Source organism: Procambarus clarkii, chromosome 68 (assembly GCF_040958095.1).
Source record: "Procambarus clarkii isolate CNS0578487 chromosome 68, FALCON_Pclarkii_2.0, whole genome shotgun sequence".
In the NCBI taxonomy this organism is placed as follows: Eukaryota; Metazoa; Arthropoda; class Malacostraca; order Decapoda; family Cambaridae; genus Procambarus; species Procambarus clarkii.
In genome coordinates this window covers 445,956-461,165 of record NC_091217.1, presented here as the reverse complement: position 1 = coordinate 461,165, position 15,210 = coordinate 445,956, and the positions used below count along the sequence as shown (strand labels likewise).

The 15,210-nt window shown below is 45.0% G+C and overlaps 1 protein-coding gene across 1 annotated transcript in view; it reads left to right on the top strand.

The window, feature by feature from the left end:
• Nucleotides 1-4,863: 4,863 nt before the first annotated feature.
• The window catches only part of LOC138349794 (plasma membrane calcium-transporting ATPase 2-like), a gene marked incomplete at its 3' end in the record, with an annotated part of 100,769 nt that continues 90,422 nt past the window's right edge, over nt 4,864-15,210 (top strand). The window contains 1 exon segment of the mRNA XM_069310738.1: nt 4,864-4,991.

The following is a 15,210-nucleotide window of genomic DNA, read 5'->3' as shown; positions in this document are numbered from 1 at the left end:
AGGTGCTTATCCAGTTCTCTCTTGAACACTGTGAGGGGTCGGCCAGTTATGCCCCTTATGTGTAGTGGCATGTGTAGTGGCAAGGTAGTAGAACCTTGTCCAGGTTCCTGAAAGGTAAACGAATGTCTACCAGCTTTACGTACGCCGCTGCTGTTATCCTGTTAATGTTTGCCCCCAGTACTAGGCTTGGAGGTTAGTTTTACTTGGAGGTTTCTTCTTTGTGACTCAAGTATTTGTGTTTCCATCATCCTCTTCCCTATTCGGAATTGCGTCACCTTGCATTTACTTGGACAAAAGTCTGGCCGCACTTTTCAAACTCCTCTGACCCCAAAATTCATTTTGGTAAACAAGTTACAGTCTTTATTAGCTATAGTTACACGGTTTAATGTATATTAGTATTATATCAGCAATGGTTTCGAGAACGACCACAAGTTCAGTCTCTTACGTTAAGTAGCTTACATACGTAATGAGCTAGTTTCATAATTGATTTGCCTATCCTTCACACCACCCCACTTCCAGCGGGCAGCGATGGAAAGGTTACAATCACCCACATTTACCACCCAGTTAGCAAACTTTGAATTAAATATTTACACATTCCTTGAATATGTGTTACAGAGCAGTCTCTAAGCTCACGTATAATTTCACATTCCATCACATAGTGGCAGAGAGAGTGCGAATAATGATGGCGCATGCAGTAACCGGTGAATTTTCTTTTGCCTGATGTCTGCTACATTTTTTTTATATATAAAAAAAGTCCGCTACGGGCTCACCACAGCCCGTGCTGCTTGGAACTTTTTGTTCTAAGTAGCGAATCTTTAACAACATACATTTTGTTGCAGTTCCCGTTATATTACTGCCCTTAGGCTGCTCAGAGGCAATCAAAGATGGCAAGTCTCTGGTTTACATCGGGTAAGGTATATAGACCGTAAGGCAAGAATCTACCATGTCTTTGTCCAGTGGATATGGATCCACTTCGGAAATTATTCTTTTATGACATGGTGGTGCGGGTGCGTGTTGGATGTGGCGTCAGACGCATGTATGTGTTCTTCATTAAATTTGTACATGTAAATTGTTATCGAGCGTGTGTATTTTTGTCTCTTAGCGTGTGAATTTGCATCTAATTGTAATGATTGCTTAAAAAATGCAGAGCCTCGACTTTTGTAATCTGTTATCACAGATGACAAAACAAGGGTCTCTTCTGTTGCCCTCTGTTATTTAACAGGACTCTGCTGTTATCATCTGCTATTTAACAGTGTCTCTACTGTTATCCTGTTATTTAACTCAGTGCCTTTACTGTTATCTTCTGTTAAATAACACTGTGACTACTCTTATTCTCTGTCATTTAGTTTTCAACAGCGAGCCCCATGCACGTTCTCCCCCACACTAGGCTTCTTGAGTGTACCGGCAGCCTGTAGGCCTCAGCCTCTGCCAATACCCTCTCGCTTAAGCCTATCCTCCTAAGATTTCCCAAATTCATTAGGGACCTAGTTTTGCTCGTTTAGAGGTGGTGGACTCCCTGCAAGCTTCAGAACAGACCGACGTGGAAGACAGAAGACAGAAGAATGAAGACTCCAGCTTCAAAGAAGAAAGAAGACTTCAGCTTCAGAGAAGAAAGAAGACTCCACACATCACGAGGAAAGAAGACCTCGCGTCTCCGCCCTTCACTCGGGACCCTGCCTCCTAGCCTAAGCCAGTCTAGTGTTCGGAAAGCCTCAATTTACGATGTGCAGCTGGGTTTAGTCCTGGCTCTGTCTTTCCAACTTCGACGTTTCCTCTCACCAGGCTATTCTTCAACTATACCCACTTCAAAGCTCACCCGAATGGGTACCTTAATTGACCTATATTTAGTTCGTTCGTTCGTTCGTTCCAAATTCAAGAAACTGTCGCATCAAAGTACCTTATCCTAACCTACCAGAGGACCTAAAACAGAAAACGGGACAGTGTGTCATTTTCTAGTACGACAATTTTTGGCCTTAGGTAGACTATACGTCAAAATGCGACGTTCTAATAGGACAGGTTGTTTCCGTAGCCTCACTATATGGGATATGTTGCAGCCAACTCAAACTCCAATCCCCTTCCAACTGAATCCCTGGCTCATATCCTCGTATTTTAATCCCTTTTCACCTTTGGAGTGAGCCGCAATTATATTTCTTAATCAAGCCAGTGTCAAGACAATGAATTTGAATTAAATAATGGCGATAACCTTCACTCCCTTCTCTGTCTTATTAATTGTTCAATGTTTAAAACAAAGACATAATACAGAATCCACAAATGACACTTAAAAGCGCTCAAGCTCGTAGCAACAAAAATAGTTCTCAAATTCTACAGGAATAAAGATAAAAGGACCAGAGGCAGTGAGGCCTAATTAAAACAGAGACACGACAAAGACTTGGCTTTTAAAGACCAAATCTTTGTCTTGCAAGTTATACAAGGTTGGAGGTTATACAAGTCTGGGATTTCAGAGACAATTTTCTCTGAAATCCCAGACTTGTATAACCTGCCAAAAATACATGAAGATGACTGACAAGAACATGGCAGGGCAGACCGGTCCTGAGTGGTCGTAGGGCCCGAGCTAGGTCGATTGATTGGATATGTACGACACTGTTAACCTCCCCCTTTCTCCTCAACTTCTCCCAGAACGCTTGAAAGATACGACGGATTTTTTTTAAGGAGGATCCAATAAGTTACAGCGCCCATACCAAAGGGAGCAACCTTGTTTTCCTTAGATGTAGCCTCTCGTTACCCAAATATACCAGAGAGAGAAGCAGCCAGGAAAGTAGCAGAATTTGTTGACACTAACATAGTATCAAGCAGGACCTCAGACGAGCAGGTGTCTTCAAGCCCTCGACCAAGGAACTCTTGGAGGAAGCCATCCTCCATGTCATGAGGGATACCCTCCTAACCTTTGATAACAGGTTAATTTCGACAAATTAAGGGTACAGCTATAGTAGCATCCAGTAGTGTGCTATAGCGGCGATTTTTGTCCATGGTGTTCTAGTCAGCCAGGAGGCAGCGAGACCTGGGTCTAATCATATACTTACGTTCAGCCCGTCCTCCCAAAATGGGAAGGTAAATGGAGCAGCACAAGTAAGTGCAATTATGTACTATTCATAGCAGTAAGGAATTATACTTATTTTCACTTAGTATTAAACCGTGCTGTCAAATATATTGTGAATATTTGAGTTTACCTGAAAAGCTGAATAGAAAACCACGACGTAACATAACCTTCTTAGTGCTTGAAGATAAGCATTTTATTGCTTCTTAATTACAATTAGTACTTAACCTATAGCTATATTGATATTACAGTTTTATGAACTAATAAAACAAAACTAAAATATATCAATAAATTGTAAAGTAACTCAGGATATTTTCAATTTTTTTTATAAAATCTCTATTGTTTAATAAAACTGAAAAGACATTTAGTATTAAACCGTACTGTCAATTCGAAGGATGGGTTGCTTACGTTACATAGATGATATTTTCGGAAACATGGCTGGAAGACGACAAGAATTGGAACTGTCAACTGGGCTAATTCAGGAAAACTTGAAATTTCCCCTAGACAAGGATGAATCCACTATTTCCTTCCTGGACACCAGAGTTTACATTGAAGAACCGAGTAGAAGCCTACAGACCACTATCTACTACAAGCCAAGAAATCTACACTCATACCTTAATTTATCGTCGAGTCATCCTCAATCGTTCAAGAAATCGCTACTCTACACTTCTTTTGTATACGTACAAAACGGATCATCGCATTAACGACCGACTCAAGTTCAAGTACATTAATTGAGAAAATAAAATACATCTCAAAGGGATAGAGTAGCTTAGGCTATTTCTACCCGAAGCTCTGGAAGACTTGAGCTGGTCGTGTAAATGTTTGGTAATTATAGGAGCTGGTCGTACAAATGTTTGGTAATTATAGGAGCTGGTCGTACAAATGTTTGGTAATTATAGGAGCTGGTCGTACAAATGTTTGGTAATTATAGGAGCTGGTCGTACAAATGTTTGGTAATTATAGGAGCTGGTCGTACAAATGTTTGGTAATTATAGGAGCTGGTCGTACAAATGTTTGGTAATTATAGGAGCTGGTCGTACAAATGTTTGGTAATTATAGGAGCTGGTCGTACAAATGTTTAGTAATTATAGGAGCTGGTCGTACAAATGTTTGGTAATTATAGGAGCTGGTCGTACAAATGTTTGGTAATTATAGGAGCTGGTCATGCAAATGTTTGGTAATTATCGAGCTGGTCGTACAATGAGAACATCTGTCTGGTTGTCACATGTTGTTTAGGGTTATGTTCTTGCGGGGGAAGTTGTAGTCGAGCTGCGTGCGTTCCACTTTTGTTGACTATAGAAAACATTCACAGAGAGGTTGTATTGATTAAAGTCTAGTTTTCACTATATTTGTTGCACTTTGTTGTATTTTGTATTTCATGTAACAGTTCCGATATGTCCGAGGACAAGAACCCCCAAATTAGCGGCGAGTTCTCTGTCATCGATCTAGAGTTGTGAGTTGTGAATGGCGAGCCTCCACACACACACATGCAAGTTTCCTCACAGATTTGGCTGGAACATCTTTCAAATGTCTGCTCTGGGAGAGGTTTTTATAAATATATACGGCTAATAAACTAATATAACTTAATTGTTGATATGTCACATGTGCTATTTAAATTTCAACCTTATCCTAGTGCGGTATATAATTATTGAATAATAATAATAATACTAATAATAATAAATAATAATAATAATAATAATAATAATAATAATAATAATTATTATTATTATTATTATTATTATTATTATTATTATTATTATTATTATTATTATTATTATTATTATTATTATTATTATTATGAATGGAATTCAGTAGGAGAGTGTGGGCGAGGAGAATGGCAACAAGTGCGGCGTGCCTGGCAGCGTGGCGGGCGCCGGGGGGCTCACTACCGTGGTAGACGTCGTCGCTCGTGTCATGGCCGTCTGTCCTCTCCCCGGTAGGTTGAAAGTTCTTTTCTCTTGTAACTAATATTGCCGTAGTATATACTGAGGGCGGGAGGATAAGTTTAGTAGGTATGGTCAAAGCCTTTGGTAGCCAGCATTAGACTTGTCTTTTGTACGTAGGACAGAAATGCATCATGCACATTGATCGTTATCTCAATCTACAATATTTTGTATTTTACAATGAAAGCATTCACCCTCATGAGCCGTGCCTATTGCCGCTTTTACATGATTTACATATTTTTTGGCAAAATCTAATTAATTTTCTTGTGAATACATAAATACATATTGAATTACAATGAATACATAACCGCGAAAAGTATCTCACTAAAAGTATTTGTGGCGATGTTAAATGAAGGCTTCGTCTCGTAAAGGGCTAGGCTGCTTTGTTTAGTGTCTACCATGATTCACTGTTAGAAGGTAACTAACTATCCTGGGAACACAAAGTGTCCGCACTTCAAGCTATAATTTAGATTATTTAGTTTGGTTGTCGCCAAACATTAGGGTAAACGACGATCGGTATACACACACGCGAGAAATTGAAATAAGTTTGTTGAAATAGGTAAAATACACACAAAGGGATGAGGTAGCTCAAGCTATTCTCACCCCGTTCAGTACATCGTGTAAATACATACATAGACACTTCACAAGCAATAAACGTATTACCGAACATTCTGAGAGATAAACATATACATTTCCTCCTTTACACAAGTACACACGCGAGAAATGCTAGTGATGAACATAAGTGGCCTGACAGCTGAGTGGACAGCGCTCGGGATTCGTAGTCCTAAGGTTTCCGGTTCGAACCCCGGCGGAGGCAGAAACAAATGGGGCAGAGTTTCTTTCACCCTAATGCCCCCTGTTCACCTAGCAGTAAACAGGTACCTGGGTGTTAGCAGCTACGGGCTGCTTCCTGGGCAGGTGTAACAAAAAGGAGGCCTAGTCGAGGACCGGGCCGCAGGGACGCTAAGCCCCGAAATCATATCAAGATAACATTGTTTACACTTTCAATATTTGTACGACTTTTGTTTGCTTTGGAAAACTTAACTTGTCTCATTGGAAAATGTTTGTGCTTAAGATTACATGGAAACAGTTCTGTCAGGTGATGTTTTGACAGTTGTTTTGATGTTTTGATTTGACAGGTGTTATCATATACTTGGCGTTTATGAATAGTTTAGTAGGTGTTGTTATTGAGTTTCCTTATTTGAAGACTTATTCTCGTGCATTTGAAATATTGAAATTGTTATGATGTGAGTGGAGAAAATGCCAAGACGGAAGGGACATTCCTCCTGTTCCTGGTTCAGAAGGAAAAGATATTCCTTTTGATCCTGGCTCAGACGGAAAAGATATTCCTCTTGGTCGTGTTCAGAGGGAAAAGATATTCCTCTTGGTCGTGTTCAGAGGGAAAAGATATTCCTCTTGATCCTGGCTCAGACGGGATATATATTCCTGGTCGTGGGGTCCACGGCCAATCTTAACAGTGTTTGTGGTGTATGTGCTTACTGGCGATACTCTGCAGTGTTGTCAGCGCATATTCTGTATGAAGCACAAACGGTAAAACAAAATGTTAACATTTCTTCACTAAAGAATATAATTTATAAATAGTTCTTGCAGGCTATATTACTGTTTCTCCTGTTAATACCGAGAAGGATCACACGATAAATAAAGTATAGAAAATCTCAAAACAGCTGTTTTAAGACGGAGGTAACAGGTGTGTAGGGTGTTTGATCAACCCGTCTTCTCAAAATAACGTCGCTTTTCGCTTGTATGCGCACTATGGCCGAAAACTGACGTAATTTGAAATGAAATCCGCTCACGAAACTGATGTACTGTCCCGTTTTCTGTTTGGGTCCTCAGGCTTAGTTTTTGTTACGTTAGGAGAGGACGCTTTCAATTAACGTTTTTCATGACTTATGAAACTAGGAGAATTTCCTGCCCTTCTAACCTACCAGAGGACTCTTAACTTACTGTTTTGAAAAAAAAATCCCAAATTTATTTTAATTTTTTTTAATTTTCAAATTACGTCAGTTTTCGGCCATAAATGCAAACGGCTAAATTGAGACGTAATTTGCTGAGAGGCGGTAGAGGTCTCCTGGTGGGTGACAGGTGTGTGGGAGGGTTAAGGCTTCAGCGCACCAGCACCACCTGGAGGTCCAGCTGGGTACGGCACAGGTCCAACACATCCCCACAACTCCAACCCCCCCCCTCCCTCCCCACAATCAGCACATCCACACCCTCCCTCCAAGCCGCTTACACAGTAACTTCAAAGCTCCGCTTCCTCGTAAAAATTTAGTATTCGCCAAATTACACTTGCTGCCCATAATCACAGTAAACTCTCGGTTGCCTTGTATTGATGAACTAATTTATATATCCTGTTAATTATATCGAGTTCTTTCAAGAAGACTTGTCCGGACGGATCGGAAGAAGCGTGACCTGGAGGCCGGCAGGACCTGCACACCAGGGGACGAGACCACGGTCACAGGGACTGTTGTTGGCCTCGTAGTCCAGTCAGTATTATTTCCCCTCACAGGTATTAACTGTTAAAATGCATATTACGCATAGCTAAAGGGCAGAAAACCTGTGGTGACTGAGCCAGGTGTGTGTGAAGGCCATACACACCTGACTGTCCCGGTAATAGAATGCTTCACAACGCGTGCAGAAAGGAGTGAAACTCCCGCACGAACATTACTGATAGTGAACCTCTCGCCACTTAGTAATTATCTCCACCCCACAACACTACTTCAAGGAGTGGCTGTGCTGTAGGTTCATTAGCCATATTTCAGCCTTATTAACTTCAGCATGACTGTTTTCTAACCTACTTTTCGTGTGTCGTCGGCTCCGTATTATATACACTTAATATACTTTTCATAAAATAATGAGTTTCGTTCAACCACCTTTGTCTTTGTTGAACATGTTCTATCCTTTAAAATTAACCTTTCCTCTTATCCCTCTACCTGGTACTCTCGCACAATCTATATTAATAATCGTTGATGTTTCGCTAATCACTAATTAACATAATCGGAATCTTATGGAACATTATATAAATTACTTTGCATCATGGGACAAATAAATATAAATTGGCTGTTTCAAAATGCTAATAAGTATCCGTCTTAAAACATACTAACAGAGGTGTACTGTCCTATCGGTATCGGCAAATACGGTAACATAAGTCAGTATTGGTATCGGCTAAAATATTGGTATCGATACGCCTCTACCACTAAAAACATAAAATAACACAGAAAAGAAAATTCTGACTCAGGAGCTCGGATATCAGGTACCAAATGGAATATGAAATCATTCGAGAATCGGGTAAAGAGGTTTCTGATGATGTCTAATCTGATGTGCTTATGAGTTGCGGGGCGCTTCTTTATGCCAAAAAGCGGAATACACCATCATAAAGCTCCTACCAAGGATAAGCTCTCAGTGGTTCAAGACACTGAAAGTTCGAGTGGGGAGGAAGCTAGGCTCTCCACTCCATTCCAGGTTTTCAAGACCTGGTGTACGGCTGTGTGGTGGTGTTGAAAGTCTATACACTTCCAACACCATCACACAGCCATGGTGCTCACCTATTTGTGCCTGCAGGATCGATTGTTGGCTCTTGGATCCCGCCTTTCTGGCATTCGGTTGCTTAAAGCAATGACTCCTGTCCTCCCCTATTATACCTGGTTTTAAAAATATGAATAGTGTCTGATTCCACAACCTGCTCTTTTAGTTCATTCCATTTTCCCACTATCACGTTAAAAAAAAATTTCTAACATCTCTATGATACATCTGTGTTTCCAGCTTCCACCCATGTCCCCTTGTTCTGCTGGTATTCCAACATATAGGACTCGATTCCTGTAGACATGTCGTGCACGCATATTATAAATATAACTGGTCCCAGCACCGATCCTTGAGGTACTCCACTCGTTACTGTTCGCTAGTCTGACTTCTCGCCCCTGACTGTTACTCTCTGACTCCTGCCAGAGAGTAACCCTCTCCGAAACTTAATTACTTTGCATTTATTTGGAGCAAATTCCAGAAGCCATTTGTCTTTCAATATTTTTAGTTTAAGTCCTCTTGTATTATTGTTAAAATTTCTTTTCATTATTCTTCTCATCAAGTTTGCATCTTATGTAAACATTGTGATGAAGGATCTTACTTTCCCAGGAACGTCATTTACGTAAACCAGGAGCAGTAATTAGGCACAAAGGCGTGAGTCTTCCGGGACGACGCTGGCTACTTTTCTTCATCCTAACATTACTCTCTCACAAAATCCTGTTTTCTGTGTGTCAGATATTCTCAACTATTTCAGTATCTCCCCAGCTATTTCAGCTTGCGTTTCCATGGTTTCCATTATTTATATCAATCTTTGGTGATGAACAGTTTCTCAAACTTTTTGTCCACCTTAAGAGGTCGCACTCCATACAGTTTTCTCTCTACTCTCTTATCTTGTTGACAGTCAAATAATTTTCTAAGGCTCAACTGGAACGACTCGTCTTCTTAAAACTTGTCTTGACCTTACCGGGATGGCAATAGTGTCTTGTTATGTCGCTCCCGCCATTTCTTTCCGCCGTCCAAGTTGCTCTTGCTCTCTGGTACTAGCCATTGTAGAGGCTGAGTCCCCGTATCAACCACTCAGAGCGCTGTAGAGGCTGAGTCCCCGTATCAATCACTCAGAGCGCTGTAGAGGCTGAGTCCCCGTATCAACCACTCAGAGCGCTGTAGAGGCTGAGTCCCCGTATCAACCACTCAGAGCGCTGTAGAGGCTGAGTCCCCGTATCAACCACTCAGAGCGCTGTAGAGGCTGAGTCCCCGTATCAACCACTCAGAGCGCTGTAGAGGCTGAGTCCCCGTATCAACCACTCAGAGCGCTGTAGAGGCTAAGTCCCCGTATCAACCACTCAGAGCGCTGTAGAGGCTAAGTCCCCGCATCAACCACTCAGAGCGCTGTAGAGGCTAAGTCCCCGTATCAACCACTCAGAGGGCTGAAGACGGGGTATCCTAGCATCAACCACACAAATAATGCCTTGCATGACTCCCTCATCTCAGCCACCATCAAAAAACATGCCAGAATTATGTCCCCTAATATGTTAGCCTAATACGTTAGCCACTTGGCACCTCGGCCGCTCGGCCGCTTGGCCGCTCGGCCGCTTGGCCGCTCGGCCGCTTGGCCGCTCGGCCGCTCGCACCTCCCAATTTGAGCTTCGTGTGAGGTGTCAAAACGTGATCATAGATTTATATATAATCAATTATGTCTCATAACAGGTTATAATTCTGCCCATGATGGATATTGGTTTTGCCGTGCTAATTTAGTGCTACCTGTGGGGTACGAACCTGCTCAAGCTGGCTCACAGTCCTCCAGCACCACCCAGTGTGGGTGTTGTTCCTCCAGTACCACCCAGTGTGGGTGTTATACCTCCAGCACCACCCAGTGTGGGTGTTATACCTCCAGCACCACCCAGTGTGGGTGTTATACCTCCAGCACCACCCAGTGTGGGTGTTATACCTCCAGCACCACCCAGTGTGGGTGTTATACCTCCAGCACCACCCAGTGTGGGTGTTATACCTCCAGCACCACCCAGTGTGGGTGTTATACCTCCAGCACCACCCAGTGTGGGTGTTGTTCCTCCAGCACCACCCAGTGTGGGTGTTGTTCCTCCAGCACCACCCAGTGTGGGTGTTGTTCCTCCAGCACCTCCCAGTGTGGGTGTTATACCTCCAGCACCACCCAGTGTGGGTGTTATACCTCCAGCACCACCCAGTGTGGGTGTTGTTCCTCCAGCACCACCCAGTGTGGGTGTTGTTCCTCCAGCACCACCCAGTGTGGGTGTTATACCTCCAGCACCACCCAGTGTGGGTGTTATACCTCCAGCACCACCCAGTGTGGGTGTTATACCTCCAACACCACCCAGTGTGGGTGTTATACCTCCAGCACCACCCAGTGTGGGTGTTATACCTCCAGCACCACCCAGTGTGGGTGTTATACCTCCAGCACCACCCAGTGTGGGTGTTGTTCCTCCAGCACCACCCAGTGTGGGTGTTATACCTCCAGCACCACCCAGTGTGGGTGTTATACCTCCAGCACCACCCAGTGTGGGTGTTATACCTCCAGCACCACCCAGTGTGGGTGTTGTTCCTCCAGCACCACCCAGTGTGGGTGTTGTTCCTCCAGCACCACCCAGTGTGGGTGTTATACCTCCAGCACCACCCAGTGTGGGTGTTGTTCCTCCAGCACCACCCAGTGTGGGTGTTATACCTCCAGCACCACCCAGTGTGGGTGTTATACCTCCAGCACCACCCAGTGTGGGTGTTATACCTCCAGCACCACCCAGTGTGGGTGTTGTTCCTCCAGCACCACCCAGTGTGGGTGTTGTTCCTCCAGCACCTCCCAGTGTGGGTGTTGTTCCTCCAGCACCACCCAGTGTGGGTGTTGTTCCTCCAGCACCACCCAGTGTGGGTGTTATACCTCCAGCACCACCCAGTGTGGGTGTTGTTCCTCCAGCACCACCCAGTGTGGGTGTTATACCTCCAGCACCACCCAGTGTGGGTGTTGTTCCTCCAGCACCACCCAGTGTGGGTGTTGTTCCTCCAGCACCACCCAGTGTGGGTGTTATACCTCCAGCACCACCCAGTGTGGGTGTTGTTCCTCCAGCACCACCCAGTGTGGGTGTTATACCTCCAGCACCACCCAGTGTGGGTGTTATACCTCCAGCACCACCCAGTGTGGGTGTTATACCTCCAGCACCACCCAGTGTGGGTGTTGTTCCTCCAGCACCACCCAGTGTGGGTGTTGTTCCTCCAGCACCACCCAGTGTGGGTGTTATACCTCCAGCACCACCCAGTGTGGGTGTTGTTCCTCCAGCACCACCCAGTGTGGGTGTTGTTCCTCCAGCACCACCCAGTGTGGGTGTTATACCTCCAGCACCACCCAGTGTGGGTGTTATACCTCCAGCACCACCCAGTGTGGGTGTTGTTCCTCCAGCACCTCCCAGTGTGGGTGTTGATCCTCCAGCACCACCCAGTGTGGGTGTTGTTCCTCCAGCACCTCCCAGTGTGGGTGTTGTTCCTCCAGCACCTCCCAGTGTGGGTGTTGTTCCTCCAGCACCACCCAGTGTGGGTGTTATACCTCCAGCACCACCCAGTGTGGGTGTTATACCTCCAGCACCACCCAGTGTGGGTGTTGATCCTCCAGCACCTCCCAGTGTGGGTGTTGTTCCTCCAGCACCACCCAGTGTGGGTGTTATACCTCCAGCACCACCCAGTGTGGGTGTTATACCTCCAGCACCACCCAGTGTGGGTGTTGATCCTCCAGCACCACCCAGTGTGGGTGTTGTTCCTCCAGCACCACCCAGTGTGGGTGTTGATCCTCCAGCACCACCCAGTGTGGGTGTTGTTCCTCCAGCACCACCCAGTGTGGGTGTTGTTCCTCCAGCACCTCCCAGTGTGGGTGTTGTTCCTCCAGCACCACCCAGTGTGGGTGTTGTTCCTCCAGCACCACCCAGTGTGGGTGTTGTTCCTCCAGCACCACCCAGTGTGGGTGTTGTTCCTCCAGCACCACCCAGTGTGGGTGTTGTTCCTCCAGCACCACCCAGTGTGGGTGTTGTTCCTCCAGCACCACCCAGTGTGGGTGTTATACCTCCAGCACCACCCAGTGTGGGTGTTGATCCTCCAGCACCACCCAGTGTGGGTGTTGTTCCTCCAGCACCTCCCAGTGTGGGTGTTGTTCCTCCAGCACCACCCAGTGTGGGTGTTGTTCCTCCAGCACCTCCCAGTGTGGGTGTTGTTCCTCCAGCACCTCCCAGTGTGGGTGTTGTTCCTCCAGCACCACCCAGTGTGGGTGTTGTTCCTCCAGCACCACCCAGTGTGGGTGTTGTTCCTCCAGCACCACCCAGTGTGGGTGTTGTTCCTCCAGCACCACCCAGTGTGGGTGTCCTACTTCCGGCAACACTATTCTTCATGTATCATTACAAAGTAGCGTGTCATAAGTAGCACATCTGAGGTAAAATTGTCTCAGTAACATCCTTGGGGTAATATTTCCCAAAGGCACGTTACCTCAGGAGTGTTACTTAGGGCGTGCTGCCTCAGGAGTGTTACGTAACTCATGTTACCTCAGGAGTGTTACTTAAGGCGTGCTCAGTGCCTCAGGACAAAGTTACTATAGCAGTGTTACTTAGAATATGTTACTAAGAAACGCTCCTCAAGTAACATTCCTAAGGTGAACTAACATTCCCCAAACATATCCCAAGTAACATGTGCTGAACATAACCTTCCCTCAAGCATCATCCCCCCCCCAAGTAATATTCCCCGAGCACCAAGTAACATGGTCACATTAACGACTCCCATCAATACACGCTCGATCCTGAGTGCTCCTGTTGATCAATTCATTACAACATTCGTCACTACTACAGAGTAAATAACGTGTTCGCGGCCTTGCCGGAGGAGGGCAAGGTGTAGGGAGCCGAGGACGAACACCGGGACAACTTGACCTGCATGTGAACTTGACGGCGAAGCAGCCGTGGCATCCCAGATAAATAAGTTCTGGCCAGAATTGAACAGCATGAGGCCTGAAACCCTTGACCTCTCGCTGTCAAGTTACGAGTGGCACTGGTGTGCCTTGACCCTTCCTGTCAAGTTACATAAGTGGCACGGGTGTGTGTGTCCCCTTGCCTGGCCTGGTATTGACACCAGCTCCTCCTGGCTGAGTCCATACGCACATTTCCCCCACGGCTGAAGTAACTCACCGACATCATTGATCTTCTCGAGAGTACAAACACCTATTTCAGTTTTAAGTTATATTTAGCTTCATCGTTCGAATGAATTTCTTATAGGTTACAGTATTGAGTGTTTGGCCGTGTCTCGAATTATCGTGAAGCACAACAGCCATATGTTTGCTTCTCTGGGTAATGAATATTGGTTTTGGGCACCCAAACATTCGAACCTCCAGGAACACAACTGTCTGGAGTCTTTCTAGGTCAAGTTATTGCTTATGTACGCTCACTCACACGCCCACAAACGCACACACGCACGCAGTTATACAAGCAGGAACGCATGTACACACGTTCACGTACACGGATGCACGTACATACACACATGCGCGTTAATGTACGCAAACAATTATACAAGGAGGAACGCATACACGCACGCGCACATGTCTGTCTAGGGTATTGCGTGTGGCATGATACATAAAGTGGAAAGAAGCGGATATTTTTCATGCAGTTCGATATGTACGTGACTCAGATGCAACTAGTCCAGACTGGAGTGGCCAGCGTCCATCAGCACTATAGTGTTAGTGGTCCAGCCACTGCTCCCACACCACTGCTCCCACACCACTGTTCCCACACCACTGCTCCCACACCACTGCTCCCACACCTCTGGTCCCACACCACTGCTCCCACACCACTGCTCCCACACCACTGGTCCCACACCACTGCTCCCACTCCACTGCTCCCACACATTGGTTGTCTAATGCACTGACTCTCCACATATTTTCCTTATATCTACTACAGTACATAAGTTTTTTCTCTCACACTCACACAACCCCAGGATGCAGCCCGTAGCAGCTGTCTAGCTCCCAGGTACCTATTTACTGCTAGGTGAACAGACACATAAGGTGAAAGAAACATTTGATTCTGATTTGTGTGTATGTGTGTAATTACCTAAGTGTAGTTACAGGATGAGAGCTACGCTCGTGGTGTTCCGTCTTCCCAGTACTCTTTGTCACAACACAACCCAAGCACAAGCACCAAGTCGTAATTTGAAAGTGAAAATAGGTGCAAAGAGTCAGAATTCGGCTCAAAAATCACGCTCAGGAGTCAAATTTCGGACATTTCAGATATTTTGAAAACTGCAGGGGGGTTTGGGCAAAATATGACCCATCGCCGTTTTCAGTAATTGGCATATTTTCGATATAAAAAGTCGTAATTTGAAAATGAAAATAGGTGCAGAGAGTCAGAATTCGGCTCAAAAATCACGCTCAGGAGTCAAATTTCGGACATTTCAGATATTTTGAAAACTGCAGGGGGGTTTGTGCAAAATATGACCCATCGCCGTTTTCAGTAATTGGCATATTTTCGGTATAAAAAGTCGTAATTTGAAAGTGAAAATAGGTGCAGAGAGTCAGAATTCGGTTCAAAAATCACGCTCAGGGGTCAAATTTCGGACATTTCAGATATTTTGAAAACTGCAGGGGGGTTTGGGCAAAATATGACCCATCGCCGTTTTCAGTAATTGGCA